Below are 7,500 nucleotides of genomic sequence, written 5' to 3'. Positions count from 1 at the left end.
AGGACTACTTGTGCATATTGCAAGATTTCAGTTTCTAAGTGAATGAGCAAAAGAGCATACAGCACCTGGTATTCCCAGGCGGTCTCCCATCCAAGTACTAACCAGGCCCGACCCTGCTTAGCTTCCGAGATCAGACGAGATCGGGCGTTGCCAGGCTGGTATGGCCGTACGAAATAAGTTGACAACCATAGGCTACTTATCCATATACAGATTTAGCAATTGACAATGCAAGGTAGTCTCTCTCTCTCTCTCTCTCTCTCTCTCTCTCGTGTCAAAATGAAAACAGCTTCCAGCCCCTTTCATGAAGGACTACTTGTGCATATTGCAAGATGTCAGTTTCTAAGTGAATGAGCAAAAGAGCATACAGCACCTGGTATTCCCAGGCGGTCTCCCATCCAAGTACTAACCAGGCCCGACCCTGCTTAGCTTCCGAGATCAGACGAGATCGGGCGTTGCCAGGCTGGTATGGCCGTACGAAATAAGTTGACAACCATAGGCTACTTATCCATATACAGATTTAGCAATTGACAATGCAAGGTGGTCTCTCTCTCTCTCTCTCGTGTCAAAATGAAAACAGCTTCCAGCCCCTTTCATGAAGGACTACTTGTGCATATTGCAAGATTTCAGTTTCTAAGTGAATGAGCAAAAGAGCATACAGCACCTGGTATTCCCAGGCGGTCTCCCATCCAAGTACTAACCAGGCCCGACCCTGCTTAGCTTCCGAGATCAGACGAGATCGGGCGTTGCCAGGCTGGTATGGCCGTACGAAATAAGTTGACAACCATAGGCTACTTATCCATATACAGATTTAGCAATTGACAATGCAAGGTGGTCTCTCTCTCTCTCTCTCGTGTCAAAATGAAAACAGCTTCCAGCCCCTTTCATGAAGGACTACTTGTGCATATTGCAAGATGTCAGTTTCTAAGTGAATGAGCAAAAGAGCATACAGCACCTGGTATTCCCAGGCGGTCTCCCATCCAAGTACTAACCAGGCCCGACCCTGCTTAGCTTCCGAGATCAGACGAGATCGGGCGTTGCCAGGCTGGTATGGCCGTACGAAATAAGTTGACAACCATAGGCTACTTATCCATATACAGATTTAGCAATTGACAATGCAAGGTGGTCTCTATCTCTCTCTCTCGTGTCAAAATGAAAACAGCTTCCAGCCCCTTTCATGAAGGACTACTTGTGCATATTGCAAGATTTCAGTTTCTAAGTGAATGAGCAAAAGAGCATACAGCACCTGGTATTCCCAGGCGGTCTCCCATCCAAGTACTAACCAGGCCCGACCCTGCTTAGCTTCCGAGATCAGACGAGATCGGGCGTTGCCAGGCTGGTATGGCCGTACGAAATAAGTTGACAACCATAGGCTACTTATCCATATACAGATTTAGCAATTGACAATGCAAGGTAGTCTCTCTCTCTCTCTCTCTCTCTCTCTCTCTCGTGTCAAAATGAAAACAGTTTCCAGCCCCTTTCATGAAGGACTACTTGTGCATATTGCAAGATGTCAGTTTCTAAGTGAATGAGCAAAAGAGCATACAGCACCTGGTATTCCCAGGCGGTCTCCCATCCAAGTACTAACCAGGCCCGACCCTGCTTAGCTTCCGAGATCAGACGAGATCGGGCGTTGCCAGGCTGGTATGGCCGTACGAAATAAGTTGACAACCATAGGCTACTTATCCATATACAGATTTAGCAATTGACAATGCAAGGTGGTCTCTCTCTCTCTCTCGTGTCAAAATGAAAACAGCTTCCAGCCCCTTTCATGAAGGACTACTTGTGCATATTGCAAGATTTCAGTTTCTAAGTGAATGAGCAAAAGAGCATACAGCACCTGGTATTCCCAGGCGGTCTCCCATCCAAGTACTAACCAGGCCCGACCCTGCTTAGCTTCCGAGATCAGACGAGATCGGGCGTTGCCAGGCTGGTATGGCCGTACGAAATAAGTTGACAACCATAGGCTACTTATCCATATACAGATTTAGCAATTGACAATGCAAGGTAGTCTCTCTCTCTCTCTCTCGTGTCAAAATGAAAACAGCTTCCAGCCCCTTTCATGAAGGACTACTTGTGCATATTGCAAGATGTCAGTTTCTAAGTGAATGAGCAAAAGAGCATACAGCACCTGGTATTCCCAGGCGGTCTCCCATCCAAGTACTAACCAGGCCCGACCCTGCTTAGCTTCCGAGATCAGACGAGATCTGGCGTTGCCAGGCTGGTATGGCCGTACGAAACAAATTGACAACCATAGGCTACTTATCCATATACAGATTTAGCAATTGACAATGCAAGGTAGTCTCTCTCTCTCTCTCTCTCTCTCTCTCTCTCTCTCGTGTCAAAATGAAAACAGCTTCCAGCCCCTTTCATGAAGGACTACTTGTGCATATTGCAAGATGTCAGTTTCTAAGTGAATGAGCAAAAGAGCATACAGCACCTGGTATTCCCAGGCGGTCTCCCATCCAAGTACTAACCAGGCCCGACCCTGCTTAGCTTCCGAGATCAGACGAGATCGGGCGTTGCCAGGCTGGTATGGCCGTACGAAATAAGTTGACAACCATAGGCTACTTATCCATATACAGATTTAGCAATTGACAATGCAAGGTGGTCTCTCTCTCTCTCTCTCGTGTCAAAATGAAAACAGCTTCCAGCCCCTTTCATGAAGGACTACTTGTGCATATTGCAAGATGTCAGTTTCTAAGTGAATGAGCAAAAGAGCATACAGCACCTGGTATTCCCAGGCGGTCTCCCATCCAAGTACTAACCAGGCCCGACCCTGCTTAGCTTCCGAGATCAGACGAGATCGGGCGTTGCCAGGCTGGTATGGCCGTACGAAATAAGTTGACAACCATAGGCTACTTATCCATATACAGATTTAGCAATTGACAATGCAAGGTAGTCTCTCTCTCTCTCTCTCTCTCTCGTGTCAAAATGAAAACAGCTTCCAGCCCCTTTCATGAAGGACTACTTGTGCATATTGCAAGATGTCAGTTTCTAAGTGAATGAGCAAAAGAGCATACAGCACCTGGTATTCCCAGGCGGTCTCCCATCCAAGTACTAACCAGGCCCGACCCTGCTTAGCTTCCGAGATCAGACGAGATCGGGCGTTGCCAGGCTGGTATGGCCGTACGAAATAAGTTGACAACCATAGGCTACTTATCCATATACAGATTTAGCAATTGACAATGCAAGGTAGTCTCTCTCTCTCTCTCTCTCTCTCTCTCTCTCTCTCTCTCTCTCTCTCGTGTCAAAATGAAAACAGCTTCCAGCCCCTTTCATGAAGGACTACTTGTGCATATTGCAAGATGTCAGTTTCTAAGTGAATGAGCAAAAGAGCATACAGCACCTGGTATTCCCAGGCGGTCTCCCATCCAAGTACTAACCAGGCCCGACCCTGCTTAGCTTCCGAGATCAGACGAGATCGGGCGTTCCCAGGCTGGTATGGCCGTACGAAATAAGTTGACAACCATAGGCTACTTATCCATATACAGATTTAGCAATTGACAATGCAAGGTGGTCTCTATCTCTCTCTCTCGTGTCAAAATGAAAACAGCTTCCAGCCCCTTTCATGAAGGACTACTTGTGCATATTGCAAGATTTCAGTTTCTAAGTGAATGAGCAAAAGAGCATACAGCACCTGGTATTCCCAGGCGGTCTCCCATCCAAGTACTAACCAGGCCCAACCCTGCTTAGCTTCCGAGATCAGACGAGATCGGGCGTTGCCAGGCTGGTATGGCCGTACGAAATAAGTTGACAACCATAGGCTACTTATCCATATACAGATTTAGCAATTGACAATGCAAGGTAGTCTCTCTCTCTCTCTCTCTCTCTCTCTCTCTCTCGTGTCAAAATGAAAACAGCTTCCAGCCCCTTTCATGAAGGACTACTTGTGCATATTGCAAGATGTCAGTTTCTAAGTGAATGAGCAAAAGAGCATACAGCACCTGGTATTCCCAGGCGGTCTCCCATCCAAGTACTAACCAGGCCCGACCCTGCTTAGCTTCCGAGATCAGACGAGATCGGGCGTTGCCAGGCTGGTATGGCCGTACGAAATAAGTTGACAACCATAGGCTACTTATCCATATACAGATTTAGCAATTGACAATGCAAGGTAGTCTCTCTCTCTCTCTCTCTCTCTCTCTCTCTCTCTCTCTCTCGTGTCAAAATGAAAACAGCTTCCAGCCCCTTTCATGAAGGACTACTTGTGCATATTGCAAGATGTCAGTTTCTAAGTGAATGAGCAAAAGAGCATACAGCACCTGGTATTCCCAGGCGGTCTCCCATCCAAGTACTAACCAGGCCCGACCATGCTTAGCTTCCGAGATCAGACGAGATCGGGCGTTGCCAGGCTGGTATGGCCGTACGAAATAAGTTGACAACCATAGGCTACTTATCCATATACAGATTTAGCAATTGACAATGCAAGGTGGTCTCTCTCTCTCTCTCTCGTGTCAAAATGAAAACAGCTTCCAGCCCCTTTCATGAAGGACTACTTGTGCATATTGCAAGATTTCAGTTTCTAAGTGAATGAGCAAAAGAGCATACAGCACCTGGTATTCCCAGGCGGTCTCCCATCCAAGTACTAACCAGGCCCTAGCCTGCTTAGCTTCCGAGATCAGACGAGATCGGGCGTTGCCAGGCTGGTATGGCCGTACGAAATAAGTTGACAACCATAGGCTACTTATCCATATACAGATTTAGCAATTGACAATGCAAGGTAGTCTCTCTCTCTCTCTCTCTCTCTCTCTCTCTCTCTCTCGTGTCAAAATGAAAACAGCTTCCAGCCCCTTTCATGAAGGACTACTTGTGCATATTGCAAGATGTCAGTTTCTAAGTGAATGAGCAAAAGAGCATACAGCACCTGGTATTCCCAGGCGGTCTCCCATCCAAGTACTAACCAGGCCCGACCCTGCTTAGCTTCCGAGATCAGACGAGATCGGGCGTTGCCAGGCTGGTATGGCCGTACGAAATAAGTTGACAACCATAGGCTACTTATCCATATACAGATTTAGCAATTGACAATGCAAGGTAGTCTCTCTCTCTCTCTCTCTCTCTCTCTCGTGTCAAAATGAAAACAGCTTCCAGCCCCTTTCATGAAGGACTACTTGTGCATATTGCAAGATGTCAGTTTCTAAGTGAATGAGCAAAAGAGCATACAGCACCTGGTATTCCCAGGCGGTCTCCCATCCAAGTACTAACCAGGCCCGACCCTGCTTAGCTTCCGAGATCAGACGAGATCAGGCGTTGCCAGGCTGGTATGGCCGTACGAAATAAGTTGACAACCATAGGCTACTTATCCATATACAGATTTAGCAATTGACAATGCAAGGTAGTCTCTCTCTCTCTCTCGTGTCAAAATGAAAACAGCTTCCAGCCCCTTTCATGAAGGACTACTTGTGCATATTGCAAGATTTCAGTTTCTAAGTGAATGAGCAAAAGAGCATACAGCACCTGGTATTCCCAGGCGGTCTCCCATCCAAGTACTAACCAGGCCCGACCCTGCTTAGCTTCCGAGATCAGACGAGATCGGGCGTTGCCAGGCTGGTATGGCCGTACGAAATAAGTTGACAACCATAGGCTACTTATCCATATACAGATTTAGCAATTGACAATGCAAGGTAGTCTCTCTCTCTCTCTCTCTCTCTCTCTCTCTCTCTCTCTCTCTCTCTCTCGTGTCAAAATGAAAACAGCTTCCAGCCCCTTTCATGAAGGACTACTTGTGCATATTGCAAGATTTCAGTTTCTAAGTGAATGAGCAAAAGAGCAGACAGCACCTGGTATTCCCAGGCGGTCTCCCATCCAAGTACTAACCAGGCCCGACCCTGCTTAGCTTCCGAGATCAGACGAGATCGGGCGTTGCCAGGCTGGTATGGCCGTACCAAATAAGTTGACAACCAAAGGCTACTTATCCATATACAGATTTAGCAATTGACAATGCAAGGTAGTCTCTCTCTCTCTCTCTCTCGTGTCAAAATGAAAACAGCTTCCAGCCCCTTTCATGAAGGACTACTTGTGCATATTGCAAGATGTCAGTTTCTAAGTGAATGAGCAAAAGAGCATACAGCACCTGGTATTCCCAGGCGGTCTCCCATCCAAGTACTAACCAGGCCCGACCCTGCTTAGCTTCCGAGATCAGACGAGATCGGGCGTTGCCAGGCTGGTATGGCCGTACGAAATAAGTTGACAACCATAGGCTACTTATCCATATACAGATTTAGCAATTGACAATGCAAGGTGGTCTCTCTCTCTCTCTCTCGTGTCAAAATGAAAACAGCTTCCAGCCCCTTTCATGAAGGACTACTTGTGCATATTGCAAGATTTCAGTTTCTAAGTGAATGAGCAAAAGAGCATACAGCACCTGGTATTCCCAGGCGGTCTCCCATCCAAGTACTAACCAGGCCCGACCCTGCTTAGCTTCCGAGATCAGTCGAGATCGGGCGTTGCCAGGCTGGTATGGCCGTACGAAATAAGTTGACAACCATAGGCTACTTATCCATATACAGATTTAGCAATTGACAATGCAAGGTGGTCTCTCTCTCTCTCTCTCGTGTCAAAATGAAAACAGCTTCCAGCCCCTTTCATGAAGGACTACTTGTGCATATTGCAAGATTTCAGTTTCTAAGTGAATGAGCAAAAGAGCATACAGCACCTGGTATTCCCAGGCGGTCTCCCATCCAAGTACTAACCAGGCCCTAGCCTGCTTAGCTTCCGAGATCAGACGAGATCGGGCGTTGCCAGGCTGGTATGGCCGTACGAAATAAGTTGACAACCATAGGCTACTTATCCATATACAGATTTAGCAATTGACAATGCAAGGTAGTCTCTCTCTCTCTCTCTCTCTCTCTCTCTCTCTCTCTCTCTCTCTCTCGTGTCAAAATGAAAACAGCTTCCAGCCCCTTTCATGAAGGACTACTTGTGCATATTGCAAGATGTCAGTTTCTAAGTGAATGAGCAAAAGAGCATACAGCACCTGGTATTCCCAGGCGGTCTCCCATCCAAGTACTAACCAGGCCCGACCCTGCTTAGCTTCCGAGATCAGACGAGATCGGGCGTTGCCAGGCTGGTATGGCCGTACGAAATAAGTTGACAACCATAGGCTACTTATCCATATACAGATTTAGCAATTGACAATGCAAGGTAGTCTCTCTCTCTCTCTCTCTCTCTCTCTCTCTCTCTCTCTCTCTCTCGTGTCAAAATGAAAACAGCTTCCAGCCCCTTTCATGAAGGACTACTTGTGCATATTGCAAGATTTCAGTTTCTAAGTGAATGAGCAAAAGAGCAGACAGCACCTGGTATTCCCAGGCGGTCTCCCATCCAAGTACTAACCAGGCCCGACCCTGCTTAGCTTCCGAGATCAGACGAGATCGGGCGTTGCCAGGCTGGTATGGCCGTACCAAATAAGTTGACAACCAAAGGCTACTTATCCATATACAGATTTAGCAATTGACAATGCAAGGTAGTCTCTCTCTCTCTCTCTCTCGTGTCAAAATGAAAACAGCT

General features: G+C 47.0%; 23 non-coding genes and 2 pseudogenes across 23 annotated transcripts; all 25 read right to left on the bottom strand.

Moving 5' to 3' along the window:
• Positions 1-53: 53 nt before the first annotated feature.
• On the bottom strand, positions 54-172 carry LOC146243808 (5S ribosomal RNA). The gene has a single exon (XR_014737968.1). It is a non-coding gene; the product is annotated as a 5S ribosomal RNA (ribosomal RNA).
• Positions 173-358: 186 nt separating this feature from the next.
• On the bottom strand, positions 359-477 carry LOC146243807 (5S ribosomal RNA). Its single transcript, XR_014737967.1, has one exon. It is a non-coding gene; the product is annotated as a 5S ribosomal RNA (ribosomal RNA).
• Positions 478-649: 172 nt separating this feature from the next.
• LOC146243806 (5S ribosomal RNA) lies at positions 650-768 on the bottom strand. Its single transcript, XR_014737965.1, has one exon. It is a non-coding gene; the product is annotated as a 5S ribosomal RNA (ribosomal RNA).
• Positions 769-940: 172 nt separating this feature from the next.
• LOC146243805 (5S ribosomal RNA) lies at positions 941-1,059 on the bottom strand. Its single transcript, XR_014737964.1, has one exon. It is a non-coding gene; the product is annotated as a 5S ribosomal RNA (ribosomal RNA).
• Positions 1,060-1,231: 172 nt separating this feature from the next.
• LOC146243804 (5S ribosomal RNA) lies at positions 1,232-1,350 on the bottom strand. Its single transcript, XR_014737963.1, has one exon. It is a non-coding gene; the product is annotated as a 5S ribosomal RNA (ribosomal RNA).
• A 186-nt stretch (positions 1,351-1,536) lies between these two features.
• Positions 1,537-1,655, bottom strand: LOC146243803 (5S ribosomal RNA). Its single transcript, XR_014737962.1, has one exon. It is a non-coding gene; the product is annotated as a 5S ribosomal RNA (ribosomal RNA).
• A 170-nt stretch (positions 1,656-1,825) lies between these two features.
• Positions 1,826-1,944, bottom strand: LOC146243802 (5S ribosomal RNA). The gene has a single exon (XR_014737961.1). It is a non-coding gene; the product is annotated as a 5S ribosomal RNA (ribosomal RNA).
• A 172-nt stretch (positions 1,945-2,116) lies between these two features.
• Positions 2,117-2,235, bottom strand: LOC146243801 (5S ribosomal RNA). Its single transcript, XR_014735058.1, has one exon. It is a non-coding gene; the product is annotated as a 5S ribosomal RNA (ribosomal RNA).
• A 190-nt stretch (positions 2,236-2,425) lies between these two features.
• LOC146243800 (5S ribosomal RNA) lies at positions 2,426-2,544 on the bottom strand. Its single transcript, XR_014737960.1, has one exon. It is a non-coding gene; the product is annotated as a 5S ribosomal RNA (ribosomal RNA).
• A 172-nt stretch (positions 2,545-2,716) lies between these two features.
• On the bottom strand, positions 2,717-2,835 carry LOC146243799 (5S ribosomal RNA). The gene has a single exon (XR_014737959.1). It is a non-coding gene; the product is annotated as a 5S ribosomal RNA (ribosomal RNA).
• A 178-nt stretch (positions 2,836-3,013) lies between these two features.
• LOC146243798 (5S ribosomal RNA) lies at positions 3,014-3,132 on the bottom strand. Its single transcript, XR_014737958.1, has one exon. It is a non-coding gene; the product is annotated as a 5S ribosomal RNA (ribosomal RNA).
• A 202-nt stretch (positions 3,133-3,334) lies between these two features.
• On the bottom strand, positions 3,335-3,453 carry LOC146243797 (5S ribosomal RNA). Its single transcript, XR_014738673.1, has one exon. It is a non-coding gene; the product is annotated as a 5S ribosomal RNA (ribosomal RNA).
• Positions 3,454-3,625: 172 nt separating this feature from the next.
• On the bottom strand, positions 3,626-3,744 carry LOC146243796 (5S ribosomal RNA). The gene has a single exon (XR_014738628.1). It is a non-coding gene; the product is annotated as a 5S ribosomal RNA (ribosomal RNA).
• A 188-nt stretch (positions 3,745-3,932) lies between these two features.
• On the bottom strand, positions 3,933-4,051 carry LOC146243795 (5S ribosomal RNA). Its single transcript, XR_014737956.1, has one exon. It is a non-coding gene; the product is annotated as a 5S ribosomal RNA (ribosomal RNA).
• A 196-nt stretch (positions 4,052-4,247) lies between these two features.
• Positions 4,248-4,366, bottom strand: LOC146243794 (5S ribosomal RNA). Its single transcript, XR_014734709.1, has one exon. It is a non-coding gene; the product is annotated as a 5S ribosomal RNA (ribosomal RNA).
• A 172-nt stretch (positions 4,367-4,538) lies between these two features.
• Positions 4,539-4,657, bottom strand: LOC146243793 (5S ribosomal RNA). Its single transcript, XR_014737670.1, has one exon. It is a non-coding gene; the product is annotated as a 5S ribosomal RNA (ribosomal RNA).
• Positions 4,658-4,849: 192 nt separating this feature from the next.
• On the bottom strand, positions 4,850-4,968 carry LOC146243792 (5S ribosomal RNA). The gene has a single exon (XR_014737954.1). It is a non-coding gene; the product is annotated as a 5S ribosomal RNA (ribosomal RNA).
• A 182-nt stretch (positions 4,969-5,150) lies between these two features.
• Positions 5,151-5,269, bottom strand: LOC146243791 (5S ribosomal RNA). The gene has a single exon (XR_014740054.1). It is a non-coding gene; the product is annotated as a 5S ribosomal RNA (ribosomal RNA).
• Positions 5,270-5,439: 170 nt separating this feature from the next.
• On the bottom strand, positions 5,440-5,558 carry LOC146243790 (5S ribosomal RNA). The gene has a single exon (XR_014737953.1). It is a non-coding gene; the product is annotated as a 5S ribosomal RNA (ribosomal RNA).
• Positions 5,559-5,762: 204 nt separating this feature from the next.
• LOC146243789 (5S ribosomal RNA) lies at positions 5,763-5,881 on the bottom strand (annotated as a pseudogene).
• A 174-nt stretch (positions 5,882-6,055) lies between these two features.
• LOC146243788 (5S ribosomal RNA) lies at positions 6,056-6,174 on the bottom strand. The gene has a single exon (XR_014737952.1). It is a non-coding gene; the product is annotated as a 5S ribosomal RNA (ribosomal RNA).
• A 172-nt stretch (positions 6,175-6,346) lies between these two features.
• Positions 6,347-6,465, bottom strand: LOC146243787 (5S ribosomal RNA). The gene has a single exon (XR_014734728.1). It is a non-coding gene; the product is annotated as a 5S ribosomal RNA (ribosomal RNA).
• Positions 6,466-6,637: 172 nt separating this feature from the next.
• LOC146243786 (5S ribosomal RNA) lies at positions 6,638-6,756 on the bottom strand. Its single transcript, XR_014737547.1, has one exon. It is a non-coding gene; the product is annotated as a 5S ribosomal RNA (ribosomal RNA).
• A 202-nt stretch (positions 6,757-6,958) lies between these two features.
• LOC146243785 (5S ribosomal RNA) lies at positions 6,959-7,077 on the bottom strand. The gene has a single exon (XR_014737951.1). It is a non-coding gene; the product is annotated as a 5S ribosomal RNA (ribosomal RNA).
• A 200-nt stretch (positions 7,078-7,277) lies between these two features.
• LOC146243784 (5S ribosomal RNA) lies at positions 7,278-7,396 on the bottom strand (annotated as a pseudogene).
• Positions 7,397-7,500: the final 104 nt, after the last annotated feature.

This window comes from Hypomesus nipponensis, chromosome 20 (genome assembly GCF_054491055.1).
Source record: "Hypomesus nipponensis isolate SF chromosome 20, ASM5449105v1, whole genome shotgun sequence".
Classification (NCBI taxonomy): Eukaryota; Metazoa; Chordata; class Actinopteri; order Osmeriformes; family Osmeridae; genus Hypomesus; species Hypomesus nipponensis.
The sequence above is the reverse complement of the archived record's forward strand: the minus strand, read 5'-3'. Positions and strand labels throughout refer to the sequence as shown.